The sequence below is a fragment of the Phalangium opilio genome, unplaced genomic scaffold (genome assembly GCF_054372755.1).
Source record: "Phalangium opilio isolate 3A_F unplaced genomic scaffold, DU_Popi_V2 ptg000021l_1, whole genome shotgun sequence".
Taxonomy (NCBI): Eukaryota; Metazoa; Arthropoda; class Arachnida; order Opiliones; family Phalangiidae; genus Phalangium; species Phalangium opilio.
This window is the reverse complement of record NW_028324153.1, coordinates 3,117,732-3,131,362: the sequence shown is the minus strand read 5'-3', so window position 1 is coordinate 3,131,362 and position 13,631 is coordinate 3,117,732. Positions and strand designations below refer to the sequence as shown.

Here is a 13,631-nt window from a genome sequence, read left to right as displayed (position 1 = left end):
ACGGTTATGAACAAGGGGGAATAGCTCGCATTCGACTGCAGATCAAGAGGTCCTTGGTTCAAACCCGTGTTCTCCCTGTAACAGCACGGATCATTTCGTTTATTTTAGTTAAATCGACATTACGGTTATGAACAAGAGGGAATAGCTCGCATTCGACTGCAGATCGAGAGGTCCTTGGTTCAAACCCGAGTTCTCCCTGTAACAGCACGGATCATTGCCTTCATTTTAGCTAAATCGACATTACGACTATGAAAAAAGGGAAATAAATCAGTGGTAGAGCATTCCACTGTAGATCGAGAGGTCCTTGGTTCAAACCCCTGTTCTCCCTGTAACAGCACTGATCATTTCGTTTATTTTAGTTAAATCGACATTACGGTTATGAACAAGGGGGAATAGCTCGCATTCGACTGCAGATCAAGAGGTCTTTGGTTCAAACCCGAGTTCCCCCTGTAACAGCACGGATCATTTCGTTTATTTTAGTTAAATCGACATTACGGTTACGAACGCGGGGGAATAGCTCAGCGGTAGAGCATTCGACTGCAGATCGAGAGGAACTTGGTTAAAACCCGAGTTCCCCCTGTAACAGCACGGATCATTTCGTTTATTTTAGTTAAATCGACATTACGGTTACGAACGCGGGGGAATAGCTCAGTGGTAGAGCATTCGACTGCAGATCGAGAGGTCATTGGTTCAAACCCGAGTTCCCCCTGTATCAGAACGGATCATTCCGTTTATTTTAGTTAAATCGACATTACGGTTATGAACAAGGGGAATAGCTCAGTGGTAGAGAATTCGACTGCAGATCGAGAGGTACTTGGTTCAAACCCGAGTTCCCCCGTAACAGCAGGGATCATTTCGTTTATTTTAGTCAAATCGACATTACGGTTATGAACAAGGGGGAATATCTCGCATTAGACTGCAGATCAAGCGGTCCTTGGTTCAAACCCGAGTTCCCCCTGTAACAGCACGGATCATTTCGTTAATTTTAGGTAAATCGACATTACGGTTATGAACAAGGGGGGATAGCTCAGTGGTGGAGCATTCGACTGAAGATCGAGAGATCCTTGGTTCAAACCCGAGTTCCCGCTGTAACAGCACGGATCATTCCGTTTATTTTAGTTAAATCGACATTACGACTATGAACAAAGGGAAATAAATCAGTGGTAGAGCATTCCACTGCAGATCGAGAGGTACTTGGTTCAAACCCATGTTCTCCCTGTAACAGCACGGATCATTCCGTTTATTTAGTTAAATCGACATTACGGTTATGAACAAGGGGGAATAGCTCGCATTCGACTGCAGATCAAGAGGTCCTTGGTTCAAACCCGAGTTCCCCCTGTAACAGCACGGATCATTCCTTTTATTTTAGTTAAATCGACATTAGGGTGAGGTACAAAGGGGAATAGCTCAGTGGTAGAGCATTCGACACAGATCGAGAGGTCCTTGGTTCAAACCCGAGTTCCCGCTGTAACAGCACGGATTATTCCTTTTATTTTAGTTAAATCGACATTAGGGTGAGGAACAAAGGGGAATAGCTCAGTGGTAGAGCATTCGACTGCAGATCGAGAGGTCCTTGGTTCAAACCCGAGTTCTGGCTGTAACGGCACGGATCATTGCCTTTATTTTAGTTAAATCGACATTACGGCCTTGAACTAGGGGGAATAGCTCAGTGGTAGAGCATTCGAACGCAGATCGAGAGGTCCTTGGTTCAAACCCGAGTTCTCCCTGTAACAGCACGGATCATTGCCTTCATTTTAGTTAAATCGACATTACGGCTTTGAACTAGGAGGAATAGCTCAGTGGTAGAGCATTCGACTGCAGATCGAGAGGTCCTTGGTTCAAACCCGTGTTCTCCCTGTAACAGCACGGATAATTTCGTTTATTTTAGTTAAATCGACATTACGGTTATGAACAAGGGGGAATAGCTCGCATTCGACTGCAGATCAAGAGGTCTTTGGTTCAAACCCGAGTTCCCCCTGTAACAGCATGGATCATTTCGTTTAGTTTAGTTAAATCGACATTACGGCTAAGAACAAGGGGGAATAGCTCAGTGGTAGAGCATTCGACTGCAGATCGAGAGGTACTTGGTTCAAACCCATGTTCTCCCTGTAACAGCACGGATCATTCCGTTTATTTAGTTAAATCGACATTACGGTTATGAACAAGGGGGAATAGCTCGCATTCGACTGCAGATCAAGAGGTCCTTGGTTCAAACCCGTGTTCTCCCTGTAACAGCACGGATCATTTCGTTTATTTTAGTTAAATCGACATTACGGTTATGAACAAGGGGGAATAGCTCGCATTCGACTGCAGATCGAGAGGTCCTTGGTTCAAACCCGAGTTCTCCCTGTAACAGCACGGATCATTGCCTTCATTTTAGCTAAATCGACATTACGACTATGAAAAAAGGGAAATAAATCAGTGGTAGAGCATTCCACTGTAGATCGAGAGGTCCTTGGTTCAAACCCCTGTTCTCCCTGTAACAGCACTGATCATTTCGTTTATTTTAGTTAAATCGACATTACGGTTATGAACAAGGGGGAATAGCTCGCATTCGACTGCAGATCAAGAGGTCTTTGGTTCAAACCCGAGTTCCCCCTGTAACAGCACGGATCATTTCGTTTATTTTAGTTAAATCGACATTACGGTTACGAACGCGGGGGAATAGCTCAGCGGTAGAGCATTCGACTGCAGATCGAGAGGAACTTGGTTAAAACCCGAGTTCCCCCTGTAACAGCACGGATCATTTCGTTTATTTTAGTTAAATCGACATTACGGTTACGAACGCGGGGGAATAGCTCAGTGGTAGAGCATTCGACTGCAGATCGAGAGGTCATTGGTTCAAACCCGAGTTCCCCCTGTATCAGAACGGATCATTCCGTTTATTTTAGTTAAATCGACATTACGGTTATGAACAAGGGGAATAGCTCAGTGGTAGAGAATTCGACTGCAGATCGAGAGGTACTTGGTTCAAACCCGAGTTCCCCCGTAACAGCAGGGATCATTTCGTTTATTTTAGTCAAATCGACATTACGGTTATGAACAAGGGGGAATATCTCGCATTAGACTGCAGATCAAGCGGTCCTTGGTTCAAACCCGAGTTCCCCCTGTAACAGCACGGATCATTTCGTTAATTTTAGGTAAATCGACATTACGGTTATGAACAAGGGGGGATAGCTCAGTGGTGGAGCATTCGACTGAAGATCGAGAGATCCTTGGTTCAAACCCGAGTTCCCGCTGTAACAGCACGGATCATTCCGTTTATTTTAGTTAAATCGACATTACGACTATGAACAAAGGGAAATAAATCAGTGGTAGAGCATTCCACTGCAGATCGAGAGGTACTTGGTTCAAACCCATGTTCTCCCTGTAACAGCACGGATCATTTCGTTTATTTTAGTTAAATCGACATTACGGTTATGAACAAGGGGGAATAGCTCGCATTCGACTGCAGATCGAGAGGTCCTTGGTTCAAACCCGAGTTCTCCCTGTAACAGCACGGATCATTGCCTTCATTTTAGCTAAATCGACATTACGACTATGAAAAAAGGGAAATAAATCAGTGGTAGAGCATTCCACTGTAGATCGAGAGGTCCTTGGTTCAAACCCCTGTTCTCCCTGTAACAGCACTGATCATTTCGTTTATTTTAGTTAAATCGACATTACGGTTATGAACAAGGGGGAATAGCTCGCATTCGACTGCAGATCAAGAGGTCTTTGGTTCAAACCCGAGTTCCCCCTGTAACAGCACGGATCATTTCGTTTATTTTAGTTAAATCGACATTACGGTTACGAACGCGGGGGAATAGCTCAGCGGTAGAGCATTCGACTGCAGATCGAGAGGAACTTGGTTAAAACCCGAGTTCCCCCTGTAACAGCACGGATCATTTCGTTTATTTTAGTTAAATCGACATTACGGTTACGAACGCGGGGGAATAGCTCAGTGGTAGAGCATTCGACTGCAGATCGAGAGGTCATTGGTTCAAACCCGAGTTCCCCCTGTATCAGAACGGATCATTCCGTTTATTTTAGTTAAATCGACATTACGGTTATGAACAAGGGGAATAGCTCAGTGGTAGAGAATTCGACTGCAGATCGAGAGGTACTTGGTTCAAACCCGAGTTCCCCCGTAACAGCAGGGATCATTTCGTTTATTTTAGTCAAATCGACATTACGGTTATGAACAAGGGGGAATATCTCGCATTAGACTGCAGATCAAGCGGTCCTTGGTTCAAACCCGAGTTCCCCCTGTAACAGCACGGATCATTTCGTTAATTTTAGGTAAATCGACATTACGGTTATGAACAAGGGGGGATAGCTCAGTGGTGGAGCATTCGACTGAAGATCGAGAGATCCTTGGTTCAAACCCGAGTTCCCGCTGTAACAGCACGGATCATTCCGTTTATTTTAGTTAAATCGACATTACGACTATGAACAAAGGGAAATAAATCAGTGGTAGAGCATTCCACTGCAGATCGAGAGGTACTTGGTTCAAACCCATGTTCTCCCTGTAACAGCACGGATCATTCCGTTTATTTAGTTAAATCGACATTACGGTTATGAACAAGGGGGAATAGCTCGCATTCGACTGCAGATCAAGAGGTCCTTGGTTCAAACCCGAGTTCCCCCTGTAACAGCACGGATCATTCCTTTTATTTTAGTTAAATCGACATTAGGGTGAGGTACAAAGGGGAATAGCTCAGTGGTAGAGCATTCGACACAGATCGAGAGGTCCTTGGTTCAAACCCGAGTTCCCGCTGTAACAGCACGGATTATTCCTTTTATTTTAGTTAAATCGACATTAGGGCGAGGTACAAAGGGGAATAGCTCAGTGGTAGAGCATTCGACTGCAGATCAAGAGGTCTTTGGTTCAAACCCGAGTTCCCCCTGTAACAGCACGGATCATTTCGTTTATTTTAGTTATATCGACATTACGGTTATGAACTAGGGGGAATAGCTCAGTGGTAGAGCGTTCGACTGCAGATCGAGAGGTCCTTGGTTCAAACCCGAGTTCTCCCTGTAACAGCACGGATCATTGCCTTCATTTTAGCTAAATCGACATTACGACTATGAACAAAGGGAAATAAATCAGTGGTAGAGCATTCGACTGTGGATCGAGAGGTCCTTGGTTCAAACCCGTGTTCTCCCTGTAACAGCACTGATCATTCCGTTTATTTTAGTTAAATCGACATTACGGTTATGAACAAGGGGGAATAGCTCGCATTCGACTGCAGATCAAGAGGTCCTTGGTTCAAACCCGAGTTCCCCCTGTAACAGCACGGATCATTCCTTTTATTTTAGTTAAATCGACATTAGGGTGAGGTACAAAGGGGAATAGCTCAGTGGTAGAGCATTCGACACAGATCGAGAGGTCCTTGGTTCAAACCCGAGTTCCCGCTGTAACAGCACGGATTATTCCTTTTATTTTAGTTAAATCGACATTAGGGCGAGGTACAAAGGGGAATAGCTCAGTGGTAGAGCATTCGACTGCAGATCAAGAGGTCTTTGGTTCAAACCCGAGTTCCCCCTGTAACAGCACGGATCATTTCGTTTATTTTAGTTATATCGACATTACGGTTATGAACTAGGGGGAATAGCTCAGTGGTAGAGCGTTCGACTGCAGATCGAGAGGTCCTTGGTTCAAACCCGAGTTCTCCCTGTAACAGCACGGATCATTGCCTTCATTTTAGCTAAATCGACATTACGACTATGAACAAAGGGAAATAAATCAGTGGTAGAGCATTCGACTGTGGATCGAGAGGTCCTTGGTTCAAACCCGTGTTCTCCCTGTAACAGCACTGATCATTCCGTTTATTTTAGTTAAATCGACATTGCGGTTATGAACAAGGGGGAATAGCTCGCATTCGACTGCAGATCAAGAGGTCTTTGGTTCAAACCCGAGTTCCCCCTGTAACAGCACGGATCATTTCGTTTATTTTAGTTAAATCGACATTACGGTTGCGAACGCGGGGGAATAGCTCAGTGGTAGAGCATTCGACTAAAGATCGAGAGGTACTTGGTTCAAACCCGAGTTCCCCCTGTAACAGCATTGATCATTACGTTTATTTTAGTTAAATCGACATTACGGCTAAAAACAAGGGGGAATAGCTCAGCGGTAGAGCATTCGACTGCAGATCGAGAGGAACTTGGTTAAAACCCGAGTTCCCCCTGTAACAGCACGGATCATTCCGTTTATTTTAGTTAAATCGACATAACGGTTTTGAACAAGGGGGAGTAGGTCAGTGGTAGAGCATTCGACTGCAGATCAAGAGGTCATTGGTTCAAACTCGAGTTCGCTCTGTAACCGCACGGATCATTTCGTTTATTTTAGTTAAATCGACATTACGGTTACGAACGCGGGGGAATAGCTCAGTGGTAGAGCATTCGACTGCAGATCGAGAGGTCATTGGTTCAAACCCGAGTTCCCCCTGTATCAGAACGGATCATTCCGTTTATTTTAGTTAAATCGACATTACGGTTATGAACAAGGGGAATAGCTCAGTGGTAGAGAATTCGACTGCAGATCGAGAGGTACTTGGTTCAAACCCGAGTTCCCCCGTAACAGCAGGGATCATTTCGTTTATTTTAGTTAAATCGACATTACGGTTATGAACAAGGGGGAATATCTCGCATTAGACTGCAGATCAAGCGGTCCTTGGTTCAAACCCGAGTTCCCCCTGTAACAGCACGGATCATTTCGTTAATTTTAGGTAAATCGACATTACGGTTATGAACAAGGGGGGATAGCTCAGTGGTGGAGCATTCGACTGAAGATCGAGAGATCCTTGGTTCAAACCCGAGTTCCCGCTGTAACAGCACGGATCATTCCGTTTATTTTAGTTAAATCGACATTACGACTATGAACAAAGGGAAATAAATCAGTGGTAGAGCATTCGACTGCAGATCGAGAGGTACTTGGTTCAAACCCATGTTCTCCCTGTAACAGCACGGATCATTCCCTTTATTTAGTTAAATCGACATTACGGTTATGAACAAGGGGGAATAGCTCGCATTCGACTGCAGATCAAGAGGTCCTTGGTTCAAACCCGTGTTCTCCCTGTAACAGCACGGATCATTTCGTTTATTTTAGTTAAATCGACATTACGGTTATGAACAAGGGGGAATAGCTCGCATTCGACTGCAGATCAAGAGGTCCTTGGTTCAAACCCGAGTTCCCCCTGTAACAGCACGGATCATTCCTTTTATTTTAGTTAAATCGACATTAGGGTGAGGTACAAAGGGGAATAGCTCAGTGGTAGAGCATTCGACACAGATCGAGAGGTCCTTGGTTCAAACCCGAGTTCCCGCTGTAACAGCACGGATCATTCCTTTTATTTTAGTTAAATCGACATTAGGGCGAGGTACAAAGGGGAATAGCTCAGTGGTAGAGCATTCGACTGCAGATCGAGAGGTCCTTGGTTCAAACCCGAGTTCTCCCTGTAACAGCACGGATCATTGCCTTCATTTTAGCTAAATCGACATTACGACTATGAACAAAGGGAAATAAATCAGTGGTAGAGCATTCGACTGCAGATCGAGAGGTCCTTGGTTCAAACCCGAGTTCCCACTGTAACAGCACGGATCATTCCGTTTATTTTAGTTAATGCGACATTACGGTTATGAACAAGGGGGAATAGCTCGCATTCGACTGCAGATCAAGAGGTCCTTGGTTCAAACCCGTGTTCTCCCTGTAACAGCACGGATCATTTCGTTTATTTCAGTTAAATCGACATTACGGTTATGAACAAGGGGGAATAGCTCGCATTCGACTGCAGATCAAGAGGTCCTTGGTTCAAACCCGAGTTCCCCCTGTAACAGCACGGATCATTCCGTTTATTTTAGTTAAATCGACATTACGGATACGAACGCGGGGGAATAGCTCAGTGGTAGAGCATTCGACTGCAGATCGAGAGGTACTTGGTTCAAACCCGAGTTCCCCCGTAACAGCAGGGATCATTTCGTTTATTTTAGTTAAATCGACATTACGGTTATGAACAAGGGGGAATATCTCGCATTAGACTGCAGATCAAGCGGTCCTTGGTTCAAACCCGAGTTCCCCCTGTAACAGCACGGATCATTTCGTTAATTTTAGGTAAATCGACATTACGGTTATGAACAAGGGGGGATAGCTCAGTGGTGGAGCATTCGACTGAAGATCGAGAGATCCTTGGTTCAAACCCGAGTTCCCGCTGTAACAGCACGGATCATTCCGTTTATTTTAGTTAAATCGACATTACGACTATGAACAAAGGGAAATAAATCAGTGGTAGAGCATTCGACTGCAGATCGAGAGGTACTTGGTTCAAACCCATGTTCTCCCTGTAACAGCACGGATCATTCCCTTTATTTAGTTAAATCGACATTACGGTTATGAACAAGGGGGAATAGCTCGCATTCGACTGCAGATCAAGAGGTCCTTGGTTCAAACCCGTGTTCTTCCTGTAACAGCACGGATCATTTCGTTTATTTTAGTTAAATCGACATTACGGTTATGAACAAGGGGGAATAGCTCGCATTCGACTGCAGATCAAGAGGTCCTTGGTTCAAACCCGAGTTCCCCCTGTAACAGCACGGATCATTCCTTTTATTTTAGTTAAATCGACATTAGGGTGAGGTACAAAGGGGAATAGCTCAGTGGTAGAGCATTCGACACAGATCGAGAGGTCCTTGGTTCAAACCCGAGTTCCCGCTGTAACAGCACGGATCATTCCTTTTATTTTAGTTAAATCGACATTAGGGCGAGGTACAAAGGGGAATAGCTCAGTGGTAGAGCATTCGACTGCAGATCGAGAGGTCCTTGGTTCAAACCCGAGTTCTCCCTGTAACAGCACGGATCATTGCCTTCATTTTAGCTAAATCGACATTACGACTATGAACAAAGGGAAATAAATCAGTGGTAGAGCATTCGACTGCAGATCGAGAGGTCCTTGGTTCAAACCCGAGTTCCCACTGTAACAGCACGGATCATTCCGTTTATTTTAGTTAATGCGACATTACGGTTATGAACAAGGGGGAATAGCTCGCATTCGACTGCAGATCAAGAGGTCCTTGGTTCAAACCCGTGTTCTCCCTGTAACAGCACGGATCATTTCGTTTATTTCAGTTAAATCGACATTACGGTTATGAACAAGGGGGAATAGCTCGCATTCGACTGCAGATCAAGAGGTCCTTGGTTCAAACCCGAGTTCCCCCTGTAACAGCACGGATCATTCCGTTTATTTTAGTTAAATCGACATTACGGATACGAACGCGGGGGAATAGCTCAGTGGTAGAGCATTCGACTGCAGATCGAGAGGTACTTGGTTCAAACCCGAGTTCCCCCTGTAACAGCACGGATCATTCCGTTTATTTTAGTTAAATCGACATTACGGCTAAGAACAAGGGGGAATAGCTCAGCGGTAGAGCATTCGACTGCAGATCGAGAGGAACTTGGTTCAAACCCGAGTTCCCCCTGTAACAGCACGGATCATTCCGTTTATTTTAGTTAAATCGACATAACGGTTTTGAACAAGGTGGAGTAGCTCAGTGGTAGAGCATTCGACTTCAGATCAAGAGGTCATTGGTTCAAACTCGAGTTCCCCATGTAACAGCACGGATCATTTCGTTTATTTTAGTTAAATCGACATTACGGTTATGAACAAGGGGGGATAGCTCAGTGGTGGAGCATTCGACTTCAGATCAAGAGGTCATTGGTTCAAACTCGAGTTCCCCATGTAACAGCACGGATCATTTCGTTTATTTTAGTTAAATCGACATTACGGTTATTAACAAGGGGGGATAGCACAGTGGTGGAGCATTCGACTGAAGATCGAGAGATCCTTGGTTCAAACCCGAGTTCCCGCTGTAACAGCACGGATCATTGCCTTTATTTTAGTAAAATCGACATTACGGCCTTGAACTAGGGGGAATAGCTCAGTGGTAGAGCATTCGACTGCAGATCGAGAGGTCCTTGGTTCAAACCCGAGTTCTCCCTGTAACAGCACGGATCATTGCCTTCATTTTAGCTAAATCGACATTACGACTATGAACAAAGGGAAATAAATCAGTGGTAGAGCATTCGACTGCAGATCGAGAGGTCCTTGGTTCAAACCCGAGTTCTCCCTGTAACAGCACGGATCATTCCGTTTAGTTTAGTTAAATCGACATTACGGCAAAGAACAAGGGGGAATAGCTCAGTGGTAGAGCATTCGACTGCAGATCGAGAGGTCCTTGGTTCAAACCCGTGTTCTCCCTGTAACAGCACGGATCATTCCGTTTAGTTTAGTTAAATCGACATTACGGCTAAGAACAAGGGGGAATAGCTCAGTGGTAGAGCATTCGACTGCAGATCGAGAGGTCCTTGGTTCAAACCCGAGTTCCCACTGTACCAGCACGGATCGTTCCGTTTATTTTAGTTAATGCGACATTACGGTTATGAACAAGGGGGAATAGCTCGCATTCGACTGCAGATCAAGAGGTCCTTGGTTCAAACCCGTGTTCTCCCTGTAACAGCACGGATCATTTCGTTTATTTCAGTTAAATCGACATTACGGTTATGAACAAGGGGGAATAGCTCGCATTCGACTGCAGATCAAGAGGTCCTTGGTTCAAACCCGAGTTCCCCCAGTAACAGCACGGATCATTGCCTTCATTTTAGCTAAATCGACATTACGACTATGAACAAAGGGAAATAAATCAGTGGTAGAGCATTCGACTGTGGATCGAGAGGTCCTTGGTTCAAACCCGTGTTCTCCCTGTAACAGCACTGATCATTCCGTTTATTTTAGTTAAATCGACATTACGGTTATGAACAAGGGGGAATAGCTCGCATTCGACTGCAGATCAAGAGGTCCTTGGTTCAAACCCGTGTTCTCCCTGTAACAGCACGGATCATTTCGTTTATTTCAGTTAAATCGACATTACGGTTATGAACAAGGGGGAATAGCTCGCATTCGACTGCAGATCAAGAGGTCCTTGGTTCAAACCCGAGTTCCCCCTGTAACAGCACGGATCATTCCGTTTATTTTAGTTAAATCGACATTACGGATACGAACGCGGGGGAATAGCTCAGTGGTAGAGCATTCGACTGCAGATCGAGAGGTACTTGGTTCAAACCCGAGTTCCCCCGTAACAGCAGGGATCATTTCGTTTATTTTAGTTAAATCGACATTACGGTTATGAACAAGGGGGAATATCTCGCATTAGACTGCAGATCAAGCGGTCCTTGGTTCAAACCCGAGTTCCCCCTGTAACAGCACGGATCATTTCGTTAATTTTAGGTAAATCGACATTACGGTTATGAACAAGGGGGGATAGCTCAGTGGTGGAGCATTCGACTGAAGATCGAGAGATCCTTGGTTCAAACCCGAGTTCCCGCTGTAACAGCACGGATCATTCCGTTTATTTTAGTTAAATCGACATTACGACTATGAACAAAGGGAAATAAATCAGTGGTAGAGCATTCGACTGCAGATCGAGAGGTACTTGGTTCAAACCCATGTTCTCCCTGTAACAGCACGGATCATTCCCTTTATTTAGTTAAATCGACATTACGGTTATGAACAAGGGGGAATAGCTCGCATTCGACTGCAGATCAAGAGGTCCTTGGTTCAAACCCGTGTTCTTCCTGTAACAGCACGGATCATTTCGTTTATTTTAGTTAAATCGACATTACGGTTATGAACAAGGGGGAATAGCTCGCATTCGACTGCAGATCAAGAGGTCCTTGGTTCAAACCCGAGTTCCCCCTGTAACAGCACGGATCATTCCTTTTATTTTAGTTAAATCGACATTAGGGTGAGGTACAAAGGGGAATAGCTCAGTGGTAGAGCATTCAACACAGATCGAGAGGTCCTTGGTTCAAACCCGAGTTCCCGCTGTAACAGCACGGATCATTCCTTTTATTTTAGTTAAATCGACATTAGGGCGAGGTACAAAGGGGAATAGCTCAGTGGTAGAGCATTCGACTGCAGATCGAGAGGTCCTTGGTTGAAACCCGAGTTCTCCCTGTAACAGCACGGATCATTGCCTTCATTTTAGCTAAATCGACATTACGACTATGAACAAAGGGAAATAAATCAGTGGTAGAGCATTCGACTGCAGATCGAGAGGTCCTTGGTTCAAACCCGAGTTCCCACTGTAACAGCACGGATCATTCCGTTTATTTTAGTTAATGCGACATTACGGTTATGAACAAGGGGGAATAGCTCGCATTCGACTGCAGATCAAGAGGTCCTTGGTTCAAACCCGTGTTCTCCCTGTAACAGCACGGATCATTTCGTTTATTTCAGTTAAATCGACATTACGGTTATGAACAAGGGGGAATAGCTCGCATTCGACTGCAGATCAAGAGGTCCTTGGTTCAAACCCGAGTTCCCCCTGTAACAGCACGGATCATTCCGTTTATTTTAGTTAAATCGACATTACGGATACGAACGCGGGGGAATAGCTCAGTGGTAGAGCATTCGACTGCAGATCGAGAGGTACTTGGTTCAAACCCGAGTTCCCCCTGTAACAGCACGGATCATTCCGTTTATTTTAGTTAAATCGACATTACGGCTAAGAACAAGGGGGAATAGCTCAGCGGTAGAGCATTCGACTGCAGATCGAGAGGAACTTGGTTCAAACCCGAGTTCCCCCTGTAACAGCACGGATCATTCCGTTTATTTTAGTTAAATCGACATAACGGTTTTGAACAAGGTGGAGTAGCTCAGTGGTAGAGCATTCGACTTCAGATCAAGAGGTCATTGGTTCAAACTCGAGTTCCCCATGTAACAGCACGGATCATTTCGTTTATTTTAGTTAAATCGACATTACGGTTATGAACAAGGGGGGATAGCTCAGTGGTGGAGCATTCGACTTCAGATCAAGAGGTCATTGGTTCAAACTCGAGTTCCCCATGTAACAGCACGGATCATTTCGTTTATTTTAGTTAAATCGACATTACGGTTATTAACAAGGGGGGATAGCACAGTGGTGGAGCATTCGACTGAAGATCGAGAGATCCTTGGTTCAAACCCGAGTTCCCGCTGTAACAGCACGGATCATTGCCTTTATTTTAGTAAAATCGACATTACGGCCTTGAACTAGGGGGAATAGCTCAGTGGTAGAGCATTCGACTGCAGATCGAGAGGTCCTTGGTTCAAACCCGAGTTCTCCCTGTAACAGCACGGATCATTGCCTTCATTTTAGCTAAATCGACATTACGACTATGAACAAAGGGAAATAAATCAGTGGTAGAGCATTCGACTGCAGATCGAGAGGTCCTTGGTTCAAACCCGAGTTCTCCCTGTAACAGCACGGATCATTCCGTTTAGTTTAGTTAAATCGACATTACGGCAAAGAACAAGGGGGAATAGCTCAGTGGTAGAGCATTCGACTGCAGATCGAGAGGTCCTTGGTTCAAACCCGTGTTCTCCCTGTAACAGCACGGATCATTCCGTTTAGTTTAGTTAAATCGACATTACGGCTAAGAACAAGGGGGAATAGCTCAGTGGTAGAGCATTCGACTGCAGATCGAGAGGTCCTTGGTTCAAACCCGAGTTCCCACTGTACCAGCACGGATCGTTCCGTTTATTTTAGTTAATGCGACATTACGGTTATGAACAAGGGGGAATAGCTCGCATTCGACTGCAGATCAAGAGGTCCTTGGT

At 44.9% G+C, this 13,631-nt stretch overlaps 9 non-coding genes across 9 annotated transcripts; all 9 read left to right on the top strand.

Moving 5' to 3' along the window:
* The first annotated feature begins 4,947 nt into the window (after nucleotides 1–4,947).
* On the top strand, nucleotides 4,948–5,019 carry TRNAC-GCA (transfer RNA cysteine (anticodon GCA)). The gene has a single exon. It is a non-coding gene; the product is annotated as a tRNA-Cys (tRNA).
* Nucleotides 5,020–5,587: 568 nt separating this feature from the next.
* TRNAC-GCA (transfer RNA cysteine (anticodon GCA)) lies at nucleotides 5,588–5,659 on the top strand. Its single transcript has one exon. It is a non-coding gene; the product is annotated as a tRNA-Cys (tRNA).
* Nucleotides 5,660–5,968: 309 nt separating this feature from the next.
* On the top strand, nucleotides 5,969–6,040 carry TRNAF-AAA (transfer RNA phenylalanine (anticodon AAA)). The gene has a single exon. It is a non-coding gene; the product is annotated as a tRNA-Phe (tRNA).
* A 1,829-nt stretch (nucleotides 6,041–7,869) lies between these two features.
* Nucleotides 7,870–7,941, top strand: TRNAC-GCA (transfer RNA cysteine (anticodon GCA)). Its single transcript has one exon. It is a non-coding gene; the product is annotated as a tRNA-Cys (tRNA).
* Nucleotides 7,942–9,251: 1,310 nt separating this feature from the next.
* TRNAC-GCA (transfer RNA cysteine (anticodon GCA)) lies at nucleotides 9,252–9,323 on the top strand. The gene has a single exon. It is a non-coding gene; the product is annotated as a tRNA-Cys (tRNA).
* Nucleotides 9,324–9,901: 578 nt separating this feature from the next.
* On the top strand, nucleotides 9,902–9,973 carry TRNAC-GCA (transfer RNA cysteine (anticodon GCA)). The gene has a single exon. It is a non-coding gene; the product is annotated as a tRNA-Cys (tRNA).
* A 1,062-nt stretch (nucleotides 9,974–11,035) lies between these two features.
* Nucleotides 11,036–11,107, top strand: TRNAC-GCA (transfer RNA cysteine (anticodon GCA)). The gene has a single exon. It is a non-coding gene; the product is annotated as a tRNA-Cys (tRNA).
* Nucleotides 11,108–12,417: 1,310 nt separating this feature from the next.
* On the top strand, nucleotides 12,418–12,489 carry TRNAC-GCA (transfer RNA cysteine (anticodon GCA)). The gene has a single exon. It is a non-coding gene; the product is annotated as a tRNA-Cys (tRNA).
* A 578-nt stretch (nucleotides 12,490–13,067) lies between these two features.
* On the top strand, nucleotides 13,068–13,139 carry TRNAC-GCA (transfer RNA cysteine (anticodon GCA)). The gene has a single exon. It is a non-coding gene; the product is annotated as a tRNA-Cys (tRNA).
* The last annotated feature ends 492 nt before the right edge of the window (nucleotides 13,140–13,631 follow it).